General features: G+C 37.4%; 1 long non-coding RNA gene across 1 annotated transcript in view; it reads right to left on the reverse strand.

Moving 5' to 3' along the window:
- Nucleotides 1-14605, reverse strand: part of LOC134809609 (uncharacterized) — a 264385-nt gene extending 249780 nt beyond the window's left edge. Inside the window, exon 1 of the long non-coding RNA XR_010155828.1 lies at nt 14513-14605. This is a non-coding gene — a long non-coding RNA (uncharacterized LOC134809609). The remainder of the gene's footprint in view (nt 1-14512) is intronic.
- Between the last annotated feature and the right edge of the window lie 4111 nt (nt 14606-18716).

The following is an 18716-nucleotide window of genomic DNA, read 5'->3' on the forward strand; positions in this document are numbered from 1 at the left end:
AACCCTCAAAGACACTTGTAGACTTGCCAATAAATTAAATGAAACTATTCATGTAAATGGATAAGAAACACATTTTAAAAGTTTGATGTTGCTCAATTATGCTCACTCTACTATAAGCTATGCTTAAAATACTAACTTAGTAAAATAATCTCTTTGAATAATAGGATTACTCATTCAGTGTATGACACAGCAAACGACACAAAGCAAAACTGGTCAGGTCCTGTGTAGAAAACTGCAAAAGATGAGAGAAATAAACTTGCTACAGGGAGCTAGGAAATGGCTTGATACCTAGTCAACATGATGTAGGAAGCCACTATAAGCACTGAAGTAAGAAAAAAAAAACATAAAATCCTTGTCATGTAGTAATAGGTAACAAGCTTTGAGTCTACATTAATATCTAACACTCTTCATCCTTGCGTGAATTCTTGGGCTTGAACAACGAGGCTGAATGATTTTTGAGACATAGGTTATAATCCCATGACTGTAGCTTTGAACATATATTTTTCATGTCAGGATCAGAGAAGCACCCTATTTGTAGCAGGATTTGTACTTTGGTTCTGGTAATATTCTATCTTTGTCCATTCCCGTACTCTGAAACAAGGCCATCTGGAGCTTTCTACCAATGGAAGAGAAGAAATGACAGCTAAGTGAGAAATGACTAAGGATAATCTGCGTTTCCCAGCCCGACATTTAAGTTTCCTCCTTAAAGAATGTCTGAATGATTTGACTTTTCTCCCTCCAATACATAAAAACTGAGACATGGGTGGGGCGCAGTGGCTCACGCCTGTAATCCCAGCACTTTGGGAGGCTGAGGAGGGCGGATCATGAGGTCAGGAGTTCGAGACCAGCCTGACCAACAAGGTGAAACCCTATCTCTACTAAAAATACAAAAATTAGCCAGGCATGGTGGCATGCACCTGTAATCCCAGCTACTCGGGAGGCTGAGGCAGGAGAATTGCTTGAACCCGGGAGGCAGAAGTTACAATGAGCCAAGATAGCGCCACTGCACTCCAGCCTGGGGACAGAGCAAGACTCCCCTTCAAAAAAAAAAAAAAAAACCAAACAGATATTCAGTAAGTTTGTACAGTCATTATAGAAAACAGTATGGAATTTCATAAAAAAAAAGATCTACCATATGATCCAACAGTCTAATTTCTGGGCATATATCCACATGAAAGGAAATCAGTATGTGGAAATGATACCTGCTGTGATTATATATATACATATATACACACACACACACACACACAATCGAATACTGTTCAGCCATAAAAGAATGAAATCCTGCCATACACAGCAACATGGATGATCCTGGAGGATATTATGTGAAGTGGAATAACACAGGCACAGAAAGATAAATACCATATATTCTCACAAATATGTGGAAGGGAAGCTGAAAGTTGATCTCAAAGAAGCAGACAGTACAATAGTGGTTACCAGAGGCTGGAAAGAGTAGTGGGGGAAAGGGAATATGAAGAACTTGGTAAACCAAAACAAAATCACAGGTAGATAGGAAGAATAAGTTTAGTGTTTTGTAGCACTGTACAGTGACTATAATTAACAATAATTTTTTGTATATTTTCAAATTGCTAGAAGAGAAGATTTTGAATGTCCCCAACACAAGGAAATAATAAATGTCTGAGGTCATAGATATGCTAATTATCCTGATTTGAACATTATATATTGTATACATATATTGAAATATCACATTGTACCCCATAAATACGTATAATTATTGTATAAAAATAATAATAATAACAGTTTTAAAAACCCATTCAGAATAATCTAAAATTGGTTGATTAAATAGGGTAGACTTAATTTTTAAAATGGCCACAATGCATCTTTTCTTGGAAGTGTTTTCATTCTTATCTCAATGTTTAATTGAATAGGATAGAGACTTTCTATTTCAGTCATGAAAGAGTAAACATACTCTACCGTCTCTCACAACATGTGGTATAAAATCTGGACAGAATGCATTGAACAGCTATTTTAGGACTCTGAAATGTAAATAGTAGTAAGTACATTGGTGAAGAAGACCAAAATAAGAGCTACCTTTAAAATGGCAATAAATTTACCTTATTTTTTCCTTTCTGGTATCTATCAGGCTGAGCTCAACATAATCTGAAACATGAAGTGGACACTACTGGCACAGACAGAGAGTTCTAAATCAAACTCTCTAATTTTGGTGTAAGGAATGGGGAAAGATCCTTTAATGCTCAGAGATGGTGGGAAAAGTTCTCTGTATTTTTGTTTATTTTTTTCCTCTTTTCCCTCATTCTCTTGAATGTAAGAAGTGGTGACATTGACAGTAGTGCAAACCTGTAGTAGCCTAAAATTTTATTAAAAATAAACCTTTTCCCATTATCAGCATTATTTAAATGGAGCAAATTTCCTTTTTTGTTATTGTTCCTTCTCTGTCATTTTAAGACATGGCACAGTTATAGTAAGTGCACCAAAGAACAGGGTAAATAAAACATCAGCTTCCCGGTCAGAAAACCAAAAATGGGAGCCATAGGAACGAAAAGATACCAGGAGATTGTGCTAAAAGTTGGAAAAGGAGCGTCCAAGAGGAAATAAATCCCAAAAGGTTCTCTATAATCTAGGCTTACCCCTGAGCTGTACATTTGTGGATCTGATGCCATTCAGGGCACTAAGGACTTTGATAATTGAACTAACATATAAGGCTATAGCCTAGCTCTGACATTGGCTATGGGTGACACACATGAAAAAACCTGCAAAACACTACAAAGTCTTTAAAAACAGAATTTATGGTGAACCACAATTCACAGAGCCTCGATAGAATTTATGCCTTAAATGGAACCAGGTCAATCACCTGCAAAAAAAAAGGCAACATTTTATATAAGATTGAAATAAGACCTGAAATCCAGTAACACAATATTCAAAATATTCATGGTCCAATAAAAATGACTTGGCATACAAAGAAGGAGTAGAATTTGAACTGGATTGATAAAACTCAATCAACAGACACCAACACAGGAAAAAAGACAGAAATTAGAATAATATACGAATCAGCTATTATGACTGTACTCCAAAGGCAATCACTCTAAACAAACAGAAAGACAGAGAAAATCAGCAAATGAATAGAAGGTATAGAAAACATACCAAGGGAAATTTTAGAACTGAAAACTACAGTTACTTAAATAAAACATCCACGTAATGGGCTCAGTAGCAGAAAAATATAACAGGAAAGTCAGTGGACTTTGAAAACAGATTAGTACAAAGTCAATGAAAAATTTAACAGAGGAAAGTCAGTGAACTTTGAAAACGTATCAGTAGAAAGTGTTCAAGCTGAACAACAATAAGAAAAAACTCAAAAAAGAGACTGGGTCTGAGACTGTAAGATCTAACCAAAAAGTAAAATATGTGTTTTACTGAAGTTCCAGAAGGATACAAGATAGAGTACAATCCAGATAAAAATATTTGAGGAAATAATTACTAACAAATTCCTAAATTTGCAAAACACATAAAGCTACATATTTGAGAATCTTGGTACATCCCAACAGAGTAAACCCAAAAAGCAAACACTAACCTATACATATTTTATTAAACTGCTGGAAACTGAAGACAAAAGAAAAATAGTCTTGAAAACAGCTTTTAAAATGACATATTAATGATAAGGAAATAAGGGTCTGAGTGGCTTCAGAATTCACATCATAAATGGTAGCGATTAGAAGAATGTGGAACAATGTTTTTAAAGTGCTGAAAGGAAAAAAATCTCAAGCCAAAATTTTATATTCAGCAAAAACATCTTTCAGGAATAAATGGAAAAGTAGAGAAAAACTAAGATTTAGTCATCAGGCTTATTCTAAAAGAACTGCTCAATATAGATAGTTTTTCAGGCATAAGGGAAATGATGCCAGAAGAAAACTTGTAGTATCAAAAATAAAGTAAGAACAAATGGTATTTGTATGCATAAATAGAATATTCTTCTCCTATTAAGTTTTTAAAATATGAAAGTAAATAGCCATCAAAAATGATATTATTTTTGAGGTTTTCATATATATATGAAATACATAAAACAACTCCAATTTGGAGGAGAGCGAGTAAAGCACTTTACAGTAGTATTTTCTACATTTCGCTTCAAATGGTAGAATATTGATTCTAGTTAGTAAAAAGTTAAATTTCTATATTGTAACCCCTATAACACCCATAAAAAATCAGTGATGATGATGATGATGATAGATAGATAGATAGATAGATAGACAGTAAAAAATACAATAGACAAATTTAAATGGAGTATTTTTTAAATGATTAAGTAACCCTAAAGGTGGCAGTAAAGAAGAAACAGAAGAATAAAAGTGGAGTGATCAAGCACAAGATAAAATTACAGACAAAATTTCAAATATATAAAATTACATTAAATCTAAATGGTCTGACTATATATAAATGTATAAAAGATCAATAGAATATTTTTAATGATCCAAAATGCTGTCTACAAGAAATTTACTTCAACTATAATACTAGAGGTAAATTAAAATTACAAGGAAGATAAAAAACTATACCATTTACGCTCAAATTCGAAGAAGCCAGAGTGAATAGATTAATGTCAGATAAAGTACACCTTGCAACAAAGGATTACCAGGGATAAGGATGGACATTACAAAATGAGTCAATTCACCAAGAAGACATAAAAATCCTTTAGGTGGATGTACATGAAAACACAGCTTCAAAACACATGAAGCGAAAAAGTGCCAGAACTAAAAAGAGAAATGGGTAAATGCACAATGATAGTTAGGAACTTCAGGACACTTTTGTTAGCAACTAATAATATCAGCAAGAATATAGAAGAACTAGACAACACTACCAACCAAACAAATCTAAATGATATTTATATAACACTCCACCCAACAACAGCAGAAGAAACATTTGTTTCAAGTGTACATGAAATATTTACCAAGATAAATCACGCCCTGAGTCATAAAACAAATCTTAATGAGTTTAAAAGAATTTAAATCAAACCAAATATGTTCTCCAAACATAATAAACTAGATTAGAAATTAATAATGGGGGAATGGGAAGGTGACCAACTAGGTGCAGCCTGGAAGTTCCACTCCCAGGGAGAAAGACCAGGATTTCAACTCAACTAACATAATTTGAACAAATCATTGGAGAGAAAATGCCAAATGTGGCAGATGCTGAAGCTGAAGAGGAAGAAGTTATGAACAACATATGAGGTCCCTGAATGCCAAGGCTGGTTCTCACTCTGAATGGCTTCTGGGGAAGGGGTGAGTGAAGGGACTGAGGGACTTCCTACTCCTGCTGCGGGCCTCTGGGTTCTTAGCTTCAGGGAACCCCACGCTGCCCACAGATATTTGAGCTGATGTGGGGGATCTCCCCAGAGATTTGGCAGAAACAGAGCTACAGCAGGCAGGTAGCTGGGGATCTTTGTGTTGAGGACAGCTCCAGGGAGACTGGCCATAAGTGCACATTCCCCAAGTTTACCTATCTTCCTGAGAGCTTCTGGCCCCAGCTAACTGCCAGGGAAAAAGCAAGGCTGGCTTCTCCGTGGGCCTAGGGCATGTCTGTTCTGCAGGCTTACCTGCCCACCAGCACTCCCCAGGCTCCTGCCTGAATGCCGCACAGAACTGTGTTCACAGCACAACCCTGCTGCCCATCCTGGGTGCTTTGTTCCATCTGAGTGCTTTCTCGTAGCCCAGGAGCACTTCAGATCTTGCAGCACACCCAGAATCCTCAAAGAGGGAACCACAAACAGGTCCTGGTATCCCAGGGCTGCAGCCCATGGCTCAGGAGTGCTAAGCAGAGATCTATGCCTGGCACTTACAGAGGAGGAGCCCACACTCAGAAAACTGAGAGAAATGAGCCTCATAGGTTTGCAAGCTGATGTAGACCTAGGCGTGCTTCCTTCCACAAGGCTTCCACACCAGTAAGAATCCTAAAGACTCTGACAAAATGCTCTGAGAACTGATAAAAGACTTTAGTAAAGTTTCAGAATATAAAAATCAATGAGCAAAATTCAGTAGTATTTCTATACACAAATGATGGCTGGGCTTAGAGTGAAAATAAGAACACAATTACATTTATAATAGCCACAAAAGAAACTGAGACACCAAGGAATACAGCTTATCAAGGAGGTGAAATATCTCTACAAAGACTAAAAAACACTCCTGAAAGAAATCAAAAATGACAGAAATAAATAGAAAAACATTCCATGCTCATACAATGGAAGAATCATTATTGTAAAAATGGCCATACTACCCAAAGCAATTTAAAGATTAAATGCTATTCCTATCAAACTACTAATGTTATTTTTCACAGAATTTGAAAATAATTATCTTAAAATTCATGTGGAAAAAAAAGAGCCTGAATAGACAAAGCAATCCTAAGCAAAAAGAACAATGCTGGAGGCATCATACTACCTGACTTCAAACTACACTATAAAGCTATGATAACCAAAACAACATGGTACTCCTACAAAAACAGGCACATAGACCAATGGAACAAAATTGGAAACTCAGAAATGAAGCTGCACAGCTGAATAGCTGTATGCAGAAGATTGAAGCTGAATCCCTACCTTCCACCATATACAAAAAGTAACTTGAAATGGATCAAAGATTGAAACATAAGACCTCAAACTGTTAAAATCCTAGAAGACAACCAAGGAAATACTCTTTTCAACATCAGCATTGGCAAATAATTTTTGGCTAAGTCCTCAAAAGTAATTGTAACAAAAACGAAGATAGTGAAGTGAGACCTAATTAAGCTAAAGAGTTTCTGAACAGCAAAAGAAGCTATCAACAGAGTAAACAGACAACCCATAGAACAGAAGAGAATTGCAAACTATGCATCCAACAAAGGCCTAATATCTGGAATCTACAGGGAAATTATATAAATCAACAAGAAAAAAAAAATAACCCCCTTAAAAAAAGAGCAAAGGAGCTGAACAGGCAGTTTTCAAAAGATGACATACAAGCAGCTAACAAACATACAAAAAACTGCTCAGCATCATTAAACACCAAAGAAATACACATCAAAACCACAATGGAATACCATCTCACAGTAAACAAAATGACTATTATTAAAATGTTAAAAAACAGCAGATGCTGGTAAGGCTCCAGAGAAAAGGGAACACTTATACTCTGTTGGTAAGAATGTAAATTAGTTCAGTCACTGTGGAAAACAGTTCAGAGATTTCTCCAAGGAACTTTAAACAGGGCTACCATTCAGCCTAACAATCCCAATGCTGGGTATATACCCAAAGAAAAATAAATCATTCTTCCAAAAAGACACATGCACTCATATGTTCATTGCCACACTATTTATAATAGCAAAGAACATGGAATCAACTCGTGCCCATCAATTGTAGATTGGATAAAGAAAATGTGGTACAAATGCACCATGGAATACTACACAACCATAAAAAAGAATGAAATCATATTCTTTGGAGAAACATGGATGCAGGTGGAGGTCATAATTTTAAGTGGACTAATGAAGGAACAGAAAACCAAATATGGTATGTTCTCACTTACAAGTGGGAACTAAACACTGAGTACACATGGATGCAAATAAGGGAACAACAGACACTGCAGACTGCTACAGGGGAGAAGGTAAAAGTGGGGAATGAGTTGAAAAACTACCTATCTGGTATTGTACTCACTACCTGCTTGATGGGATCCATACCCCAAGCCTCAGCATCATGAAATATTCCCATGTAACAAACCTGCACATCTACCCCCGTATCTAAAATAAAAGTTGAAAATAAATAAATTGCTAGCCCCCAAAATAAAATGAATTAAATATTGTTATATTCACTCAACAGAGTATTATACAGCAATGAAATCAAATGAACAACATCCATAATATGGACAAAATATCCAAACATAATGTTGAGCAAAAAAAACCAGACACAAAATAACACACACTGATTTACTCCATTTACATAAAGTTTTAAATAGGCAAGTGTAACTGATTGTGATAACATTGAAAATAGTGATTACCTTTTCTTGATGAGGGGAGAGGAATGCTACGTGGTGCTCTCTTTCTCAATCTAGGTGACATCTACATGTATGTTCTGTGAAAATTTACTAATGATTTGTGCACTTATATGTAGCATACATAAGGAAAACATATGGTACTTGCCCCCAAAATCATTTTATAGAAAATAAGTTTTTCTGCAATATATGACTAAATGAAAAAAGTTGGAAACAGCTTGTATATACAGCCAACAATCACTGAAAAAAAGCTCAACATCACTGATTATTTGAGAAATCAAAATCAAAACCCTAACAAGATAACATCTCACACCAGGCAGAATGGCTACTATTAAAAAGTCAAAAAATAACAGATGCTGGCAAGGTGGTGGGGAAAATGGAACACTTATACACTGTTGGTGGGAGTGTAAATTAGTTCAACTGTTGTGGAAGACAGTGTGGCAATTCGTCAAAGACCTAAAGACAGGCATTCCATTCAACATCTGGGTATATACTCAAAGGAATATAAATCATTCTATTACAAAGACACATGCACATGTATGTTAACTGCAGAGCTATTTACAATAGCAAAGACATGGAATCAACCTAAATGTCCATCAATGATAGACTAGATAAAGAAAATGTGGTATACATACAACATAGAATACCATGCAGCCATAAAAAGAACGAGATCATGTCCTTTGCAGGGACATGGATGGAGCTGGAGATCATTATCCTTAGCAAACTAACACAGGAACAGAAAACCAAATACTGGACCGGGCGAGGTGGCTCACACCTGTAATCCCAGTACTTTGCCTGTAATCCCAGCACTTTGGGAGGCCGAGGCGGGCAGATCACGAGGTCAGGAGATCGAGACCATCCTGGCTAACACGGTGAAACCCCTGTCTCTACCAAAAATACAAAAAATTAGCTGGGCGTGGTAGCGGACTCCTGTAGTCCCAGCTACTCAGGAGGCTGAGGCAGGAGAATGGCGTGAACCCGGGACGCAGAGCTTGCAATGAGCCGAGATCGCGCCATTGCACGCCAGCCCAGGCGACAAAGCAAGACTCCGTCAAAACAAACAAACAACAAGAAGAACAACAAAAAACAAATACTGCATGTTCTCACTTATAAGTGGGAGCTAAATGATGAGAACACATGGACACAGAGAGGAACAACACACACTGGGGTCCATCAGAGGCTGGACAGTAGAAGGAGGGAGAAGATCAGGAAGAATAACTAATGGATACCAGGCTTAATACTTGGGTGATGAAATAACCTGTACGAAAAACTCCCATGACACACGTTTACCTATGTAACAAACCTGCACTTGCTGCACATGTACCCCTGAACTGAAAAGTTAAAAAAAAAAAAGAAACAGCATCTATACTCTGATTCTAATTTGATGAAAAACACATATATAGATGTAGATATAGATTGTATATAGGTAGGGGTAAAGGTTAAATATAAATGTAGATGATATATTTATTGATATAGTAAAAACAACTGGAGGCACACATACTAAATTATTAATAGTTTTTATCTCTAGGTAATGAATAACTACTATAACTACTAATTTCATTACTTTGTTCTTTTCTGTTTTTCAATGTATTTTCTTTCAAATTTCTAAAATAAGAAATTATAAAGTAAAGAAAAAAATTATAATGTAAAGATAAAAGCTCTGAACACTTGGAAATTAAACAACACACTACTAAATAATATATGGATCAAAGAGGAAGACTTTGGAGAAAATAGAAAATATCTTAAACTGAACGATAAAGTTCAACACATAAAAATTTGTGAAATAACAATAAAGCAAGCCTTAGAGGGAAATTTATAGCATCAAATAATTATATTAGAAAGAAGAAAGGTTTTGAATCAATAACCTAAGTTTTCATGTTAAGGAAAAAGGAGAAAAATAAACCCAAGGCAAGCAGAAAAAAAGGAAACAATAAATATAACAGATATCAATAAAATGGAGAACAAAATACAATAGAGAATATTAGTGGAACCAAAATCTGGTTCTTTGAAAAGACAAAGTTGAAAAACCTTTAGTAAGCTTGACAAAGAAAAAAAGATGCATGAATTAATATTTTTTATTTATTATTTCTTTTTAGAGACACAGTCTCACTCTCTTGCATCAGGCTGGAGTATACTGGCACAGTCACCTCACTACAGCATTAAAGTTTTGGGGTCAAGCAATCCTCCCACGTGAATTAATATTTAAATAGTATATCCATTAAGGAAATAATGAAATGTCCAGATTCTCACAGGTTTGAATTTTAAAACCCACAGATTACATTGCTTAAGAAAAAATTATTTGAAAATCTTCTCTTGGGTTTTCGATGTTCACCTACAGGAAAAAAAAAAAAAAAAAAAAATCCTTGTCCTGAGATTCATGTATCCCTCTTGTTTCCAAGTTATATGCTCCCTGAGACCCCCGGGAGCAAAACTGGGCAAAGAGTAGATCATATCTGTAAGGAGCCCCAGAACCTAAAGGAAAAAGTCTAGATTAGGGGCCAGCGCCACCAGTTAAGGTTAGGTTGATTGTGCCCTGCACAAGGCACTAATCAAAGAGCAGTGGATAGGAGCTGAAATTCAGCACAAGTTCACTCAACTTTCCATTGTCTGTATACACCCAGAGGGCGAAAAAAAAAAAAAAAACCTTTTACCTAAGTCTCACAAGAGTGCCACTTAGTCACCAAGCCAATGAGGAAGTTCCTTTCTATTAGGTTGGTGCAAAAGTAATTGTGGTTTTGCCATTAAAACCGCAATTACTTTTGCACCAAGCTAATATTTCCAATTTGTTGAGTGGCTTCATCACGAAATAGTGTTGGATTTTGTCAAATGGTCTTTTTTTGCACTTCCATTGAAATGATCGTGTGGGTTTCATCCTTTATTTCATTGATTTAGTGCATTGTATTGGTTGATCTTTGTATGTTGAACCAACATTGCATTTATAGAATAAGTCTAACTTATTCATGATTTATATATTTATATGCATGCAGAATTAGGTTTGCTAGTATTTCTGAGTCTTTCTACATTAATGTTTTTAAGATAAGTTTTTTCAGAATTTTTTTCTCCTGTGATGTCTTTGTCTGGTTTGATATCTAAATAATAATGGCCTCACAGAAGAGTTGGGAAATGTTGTCTCCTCTTCTGTTCTTTGGAAGAGTTTGAGAAGCATAGGTGTTGATTCTTTTTTCTATCTGGTAGAAATCACCACTGAAGCAATCTTGACCTAGTCTTTTCTTTGTGAGAAGTTTATTATTTTTAAATTTCTAATTCTACCTCTTTAATAGTTATAAATCTATTCAGATGTTCTACTTATTCTTGAATCAGTTTCGGTAATTTGTGATTTTCTTTCCTATTATTTCAGAGAATAAGATTTTGGTTTTGTTGATTCTCTTTACTATTTTTCTTTTCTCCATTTTATTTACTTTCACTCTAATCTTTATTATTTCCCTCTTTCTGCTTGTTATGAGCTTCATTTGCTCTTATTATAGTACTGGATTGAAAACTTTATTGTTTTGTAATATAGGTGACAAGAGCCTGAAATACCTCTGTAAGCACAGCTTTATCCACATTCTATAAGTTTTGGATTTATTTTTATTCACCTCAAAGTATTTTCTCACTTTTATTGGGTTTTTTTTTTTTTTGACCCATTGATGATTTGGGACAATGCTATTTTATTTCCATACAATTTGAACGGCTCCAGTATATATCTGAAATTCCAGAAGGGCATACACATGTACAGGACTTGAGCATGCCTAGGAAATATCTGAGAAGGCCATACTCACACCTCTAGCTTGAGATTCTGCATAATCCAGAAGTAAACACTGATGCAGAGTTTTAAAGTACCCAAGTGTTAAAGGCATGCCCCAACACACATAAGAAGCCTTCAGTAAAGGCTAGGATACTTACTGACTCATGGCATTTAAAAACCTGTGTCTGATCATTAGCTGACCACTAAGTTAAACAAGCAGAGACTTCTGTGAATGCATATTGAAAGGTGACAACATGCTGGCGGCCCTCGCTCCCTCTCAGCGCCTCTTCTCTTGGACATCTGCTCTGGCCACACTTGAAGAGCCCTTCAGCCCACCGCTGCACTATGGGAGCCCCTCTCTGGGCTGGCCGAGGCTGGAGCCCGCTCCATCTGCTTCCAGGGAGGTGTGGAGGGAGAGGCGGGGGCGGGAACCCAGGCTGTGCTCTGTGCTCACAGGGCCAGCACAAGTTCTGGGTGGGTGCGTGCTCTGCCAGCTGGCACTCAGAGCAGCTGGCCGGTGCCACCGCCTGGGGCAGTGAGGGACTTAACACCTGGGCCAGCAGCTGCAGAGGGGGCACTGGGTCCCCCAACACTGCCAGCCCCCCAGCGCCGGGCTCGAATTCTCCCCGGGCCTCAGCCGCCTTCCCGTGGGGCAGGGCTCGGGACCTGCAGCCTGCCATGCCCAACCTCCCTGGTGGTGGACGAGCCTCCCCGAAGGGCGCCACCCCCTGCTCCACAGCGCCCGGTCCCAATGACCACCCAAGGGCTGAGGAGTGCAGGTGTGCAGCGCTGCGGGACTGGCGAGCAGCTCCGCCCGTGGCCCTGGCTCAGGATCCACTAGGGGAAGCCAGCTGGGCTCCTGAGTCAGGTGGGGACTGGAGAACTTTTATGTCTAGCCAGAGGATTATATATGCACCAATCAGCACTCTGTGTCTAGCTCCGGGTTCGTGGATGCACCAATCAGCATCTGTACCTAGCTATCTGGTGGGGACTTTGAGAACTTTTAAGTCTAGCTAAAGGATTGTAAATACACCAGTCAACACCCTGTGTCTAGCTCAAGGTTTGTAAACGCACCAATCAGCACCCTGTGTCTAGCGAGAGGTTTGTAAATGCACCAATCAGTGCTCTATGTCTAGCTCAGGGATTGTAAATACACCAATCAGCACCCTGTGTCTAGCTCAAGGTTTGTAAACACACCAATCAGTACTCTGTATCTAGTTAATCTAGTGGGGACTTAGAGAACTTTTAGGTCTAGCTAGAGGATTGTAAATACACCAATCAGCACTCTGTGTCTAGCTCAGGCATTGTAAATGCACCAATCAGCACCCTGTCAAAACAGACCAATCAGCTCTCTGTAAAACGGACCAATCGCCTCTCTGTAAAATGGGCCAATCAGCAGGATGTGGGTGGGGTCAGATAAGGGAATGAAAACAGGCTGCCTGAGCCAGCAGCAGCAACGCCTGCGGTCCCCTTCCACACCTCAGAAGCTTTGTTCTTTTGATCTTTGCAATAAATCTTGCTGCTGCTCACTCTGTGGGTCCGCACTGCCTCTACGAGCTGTAACACTCACCGCAAAGGTCTGCAGTTTCACTCCTGAAGCCAGCGAGACCACGAACCCACCAGAAGGAAGAAACTCTGAACACGTCCGAACATCAGAAGGAACAAACTCCAGGCACACCATCTTTAAGAACCGTAACACTCACCATGAGGGTGTGTGGCTTCATTCTTGAAGTCAGTGAGACCAAGAACCCACCAATTCCAGACACAATATGACAGTGAATAGGGAGCTGAGTGAAGCATTCAAGGAAAGTCACTAAACAAACAGCAACAATAGTAACAAATAGCAGCAACAGTAAACCCTGAGTGGAGGAAATCTCTTTTTGGTAGTTAGCACATTATATTATTTAAAATCTCCAGTTCTCCACAAAAAATATGACACATGCAAAGAAAAAGGAAATATTGCTCATATATGGATATAAAAAAGCGGTCAGTGGAAACTGCTCAGATGTTGGACTTATTAAAGACTTTAACTCTGCTATTATAACTATAACAAAAATTAAAGGATATGGTGTCTGAAGAATTTGAAAAGTATAAAAAAAGTCTCACCAACAAAGTATAAATAACAATATAAAAATTATAGAAAATAATCAAATAGAAATTCTGGAATTGAAAAGTATAATAACTGAAATAAAAAATTTGCTAGCAAGGCCCAATAACAGATTTGAACTCCCATAAGAATCAGTGAAACTGAAGGTAAGTCAATTGTTTTTCAATGTTTAAAACTATTTCCATTTTTTTAAGTTTTGTTTTTGTTTTGTTTTGTGGTGGTTTGTTTTTTTTTCAACCTCTTGCTAACCTCAAGTGGCTCTGGGTAAGGTCAAGTAAAGACACGTCCTGGTAAATATAATACAGTACTGTATTTTAGAGGGTCTCCTCCAGGATGCTGCTAGATAGGTCAAGTAGTGACAATTCTTTGGGGATGAAGTTTGGAGATATTCCAAAGTCATCTTACCCCTTTTCATGGCTGCTAATCTGATTGTTTTTACAGCTACTGTGTTTGCAAGCCTGTTCAGTTCCAAGCCTAATAAAGAGATAAGGAGAAGGAGATGGGAACTGAGCAAGTTAAAATGCCAAGGAGCTCACTGTTCTTAGAGATTCAGCTACAAAAAAAAAAAAAAAAAAAAAAAAGTCTTGGATTGTTGTAAGCCTTTCATTAATTTCCAGAGTTCTGAAACGTTGATTTTGACAAGTTTTACAATGATATGGAGGAATCAGATTTTCGAAAATCCTTACTCACCATTCCAGCAGGGCTTCTCTTCAAGTATAATATTTTTGATAGAATGATTGGGAAGTATTCTTTCCAAAGGAATGTCCCTCAATAAAGATGATGGGATTCTGGAAATGGCAAAAAAAAAAATAGAAAGCTGTCATGGGATTGAAGCCAATTCAGAGGGAAGCAGTGCAGGAGATGAATTGAGGTCAAGAGATGGAGGCTGGAAGACATTATTCAAAGACTGAATTTAATCTTATCTGAAGTCAGCATCCTACTGAACTTTTAATTTTTATAATCACTAAATTTCACTTTTCATAAGCCAATTTGAGTCATTTCTGTTACCAGAAAACAAGAGTTCCAATGGATATAACATTATATTTTATAGTGTCTCCTAAGAACACAGGTGAATCAAAATCAAATCAACTCAGGGATAATCTATCATGTGAGATACCTGATGGCTCTCCTATCTTTACTTTAATTGGGCAGAATGGATATCAATTTGGGAAAACACTAAAGACTGAAGTTAAAGTCAAGGAAATAGGTAAGATAGTCAAGGAAAAAATGTAGAGAAAAAAGCAAAGGTTAAACAAAACGTTGAGAAATGCCTATACTAAGTTTTAGAAGAAAGGAGAGAACCGAAAGATAATAGAGAAGGAACAAGAACATATGGAAAACAAAAGTTGGGGAGAGTTTCAATGTGAGCAACAATATTAAATGTTAATGTTGGTCAGATTAATGGCCAGGGAAGAAGCCATTCACTTTGTAGATAAAGGGCACAGTAACTTCTGCTAGAGTAATTTCAGTAAAAGAAGAAAAGCTACTTTGGAAGAAGGAAAATATAAACCTTGAGAATTTCACTGAATAAAGACGGATACCAGAGCCCAAAGCAGCATGTTTGACTCTCCATAGCTATTTGACCTCTGGATCACATTGTTCCCCCAGCATATCTGATTAAAATAAAGTAACTGAAAAGAATGCACAGGACAATGCAATATCTTCTAATAAGCTAGCCATTTATCTACTTCAGCAAAAATCCAAAATTAGGACCATAAACACAACAAAAGAAAATGGTCTGGTTTCCAAGCATAACACTTTTAACATATCTTACAGAGAGAAAAACTCATTTAGTTTTATTTAATGTTACTCTGACTGGCATTATCCAAGACATAAGTGAATGACTTTGAAGTTTGAAGGAAAAATGGAAATATCGATATGAAAGAGCTAGAATGACAAATGTGTGAGAAAGAATGCTATAAACTCCAGTACTCATGAATTAGGAAGAACAAAGGCATGTGGTCGAGCAAACTGAGAGGTGGTGAGGCATGGACAGCAGATGTAAGCTGGATATCATTTCACGTCCCTTTGCAGCTTCAGAGGAAAAGAGGAGATACGGAAGGATTGTTATGTCACATGACTAAACATCTCCCTAAATGCCAGTGGTTAAGAGCAGAAAAATCCACATAATGCTTTGGAATAAGAAGAAAGCACTTTAATAGCAGATTCCACCTCAGAGGATACATATTAATTCTGAGAGATTGTATAAGAAAAAGAAGACTTGACAGGAACCAACATTGGTTTTGTGAGTTGAAAATTACCAGGAAGACAAGATACAGAAAAGCTTTGTAAATCAGAACTAGAATTCTTCTGCTCTTCAAATTATAGGTCACAGAAATATTTGATTTAACCAGTCTCTAATGGTGCCAGCCTGTCAGCCTGAAGACTACTTACATGAGTTTCTTACAATGCAAAATAATAACGCTGTTAAAATTAAAAAGGTTTAAAATGCATTTCCTTTTGATGGGATTAAGAAAGTCCTAATATTTAGAAAAAGGAAATTAATATTAATTTTCTAAGAAGACTGACTTGCTTTAAATATATTTAAATAACAAAAGAACTACTTTTATCTTTATCTAAGAATTTAGGAAGGTGAATGGTGTGTGAAAAAATTGGTTTTTAATATTTGCAAGCATTTGATAAATTTTAAGAGGCTGTTTTTCCATGCTCTTTATTAATGTCCTTAAAGAATAATAGTAGAGGGTATAAAAATAGAAAGAAGGGAAGAAGGCAGGAAGAAAGGAAAAAAGGAAGAAAAGAAAGAGAGAGAAAGATGGGACGGAGGAAGGAAGGAAGAAAAGAAAGAGGAAGGAAGGAGAAAAAGGAAAAAAATCAACAGAGTGCTTACTGACTTTGCAAAATCTAAATTCATTGTCTGCTTTAAATATCATTATCATTTCCTTTTAGGAACTCTGATAGAAATCTTTGTTATTTATACTGTATGTGTACAGAGAAATAAAAAGATAATAGAAAATTGTGTGTACTATAAGGATTAAAAATGTCAAAGCCACTTAACCAGGTTTCCTGCCTTCTGCTTTTTCTGCCTGAGTTAGCTGGCAATAAAAGAATAAACAAGACAAATATTGTAAAATTGAATTGAGAGTAAGCAATGTGAATAATGCTTTTATCTCAAGACATCTATTACCTGCCTGCCAGTACTATTTATATTAGCAAACGCATTTTTTGTTGTTGTTGTTTTCCAAGTCTCCTTATCTGAGTAATCAACTGCAAATCTCTTTTTCAACTGGGAAACATTGGTCCCTATAAGGACAATTCTTTCAGGGTATCAGAGTATAACTTAATTACCTAGAAGTGACTTATAAATTATAGTTCTTAAACCCTGTAGCACTGCTTACCTTAGTCCATCTGTGTTGCTATAAAGGAATACCTGAGACTGGGTAATTTGTAAAGAAAAATGATTTATTTGGCTCTCGGTTCTGCTGGCTGTACTGGAAGCATGATATAAACATCTGCTTTTGATGAGGGCTTCAAGAAGCTTCCATTCATGGCAGAAAGTGAAGGGAAGCCAGAATGTGCAGATCACATGGTGAGAAAGGAAACAAGAGGGCTTGCAGGTGCCAGACTCTTTTTAACAAGCAGCTCTCATGGGAGTTAATAGAGTGAGAAACAACTCACTCACTACTATGAGAAGGGTGCCAAGCTAGTCATGAGGGATTTGCATTCATGACCCAAACATCTCCCACCAGGTCCCACCTCCAACATTGAAGATCAAATTTCAACATGAAGCTTGGAGAGTAAAACAAACCGAATCCAAACCTTAGCAATGCATGTCTTGTTTTTTTTTTTTTTTTTTTTGGATGAGAATCACTTAAAACAGAAAAGAACCAATGTCTGCCCTAACCCCAAAATTTCTTTGTTATCTTGTGTATTATAAAAATGCAAGCTAGCTTTATACTCTGTTCCCACATTTGATTTTGTTCAAATGTAATTATTCTGTTTTAAAATATTTTCCTCAGAGTAACATAAACACTCTCAGAAAACATTCCATTTTTATACTACAGTTTCCAGTGCCCAGGGCTACCTACCCCAGGGTGTAAAGAAAGAAGAGTATACACTCAATTTTACAGATCCCCATAAATAACTTACTTTTTTCTTTTCTTTCTTTCTTTTTCTTTTTTTTTTTTTTTATTTGAGACAGTCTCGCACTGTTGCCCAGGCTGGAGTGCAGTGGCGTAATCTCTGCTCACTGCAAGCTCCACCTCCCGGGTTCATGCCATTCTCCTGCCTCAGCCTCCAGAGTATCTGGGACTACAGGCGCCCACCACCATGCCCGGCTAATTTTTTTTTTTGTATTTTTAGTAGAGACGGGGTTTCACTCTGTTAGCCAGGATGGTCTCATCTCCTAACCTCGTGATCCGACCGCCTCGGCCTCCCAAAATCCTGGGATTACAGGTGTGAGCCACTGTGCCTGGCCTAAGATGACTTACTTTAAAAAATAATTTAAGGTCTATAGTACAATATAGGCAAATATGAAATTTCACTGATGCTTTATGGATTTTTCTATAATGAAACTTTTTTTTTTAGACGCAGTTTGCTCTTGTCGCCCAAGCTGGAGTGCAATGGCACGATCTCAGCTCACTGCAACCTCTACCTCCCAGGTTCAAGCTATTCTCCTGCCTCAGCTTCTTGAATAGCTGGGATTACAGGCGCCCACCACCATGCCCAGCTAATTTTTGTATTAGCTGGTTTCTCCATGTTTTGTATTAACATGGTTTCTCCATGTTGGCCAGGCTGGTCTCGAACTCCTTACCTCAGGTAATCCACCTGCCTTGGCCTCCCAAAGTGCTGGGATTACAGGCATGAGCCACCATGCCTGGCTATAATGAAACATTTTTGAAGATGATTATACCAGGTAAAAGAAACCTCATCTAAG

This window comes from Pan troglodytes, chromosome 2 (genome assembly GCF_028858775.2).
Source record: "Pan troglodytes isolate AG18354 chromosome 2, NHGRI_mPanTro3-v2.0_pri, whole genome shotgun sequence".
In the NCBI taxonomy this organism is placed as follows: Eukaryota; Metazoa; Chordata; class Mammalia; order Primates; family Hominidae; genus Pan; species Pan troglodytes.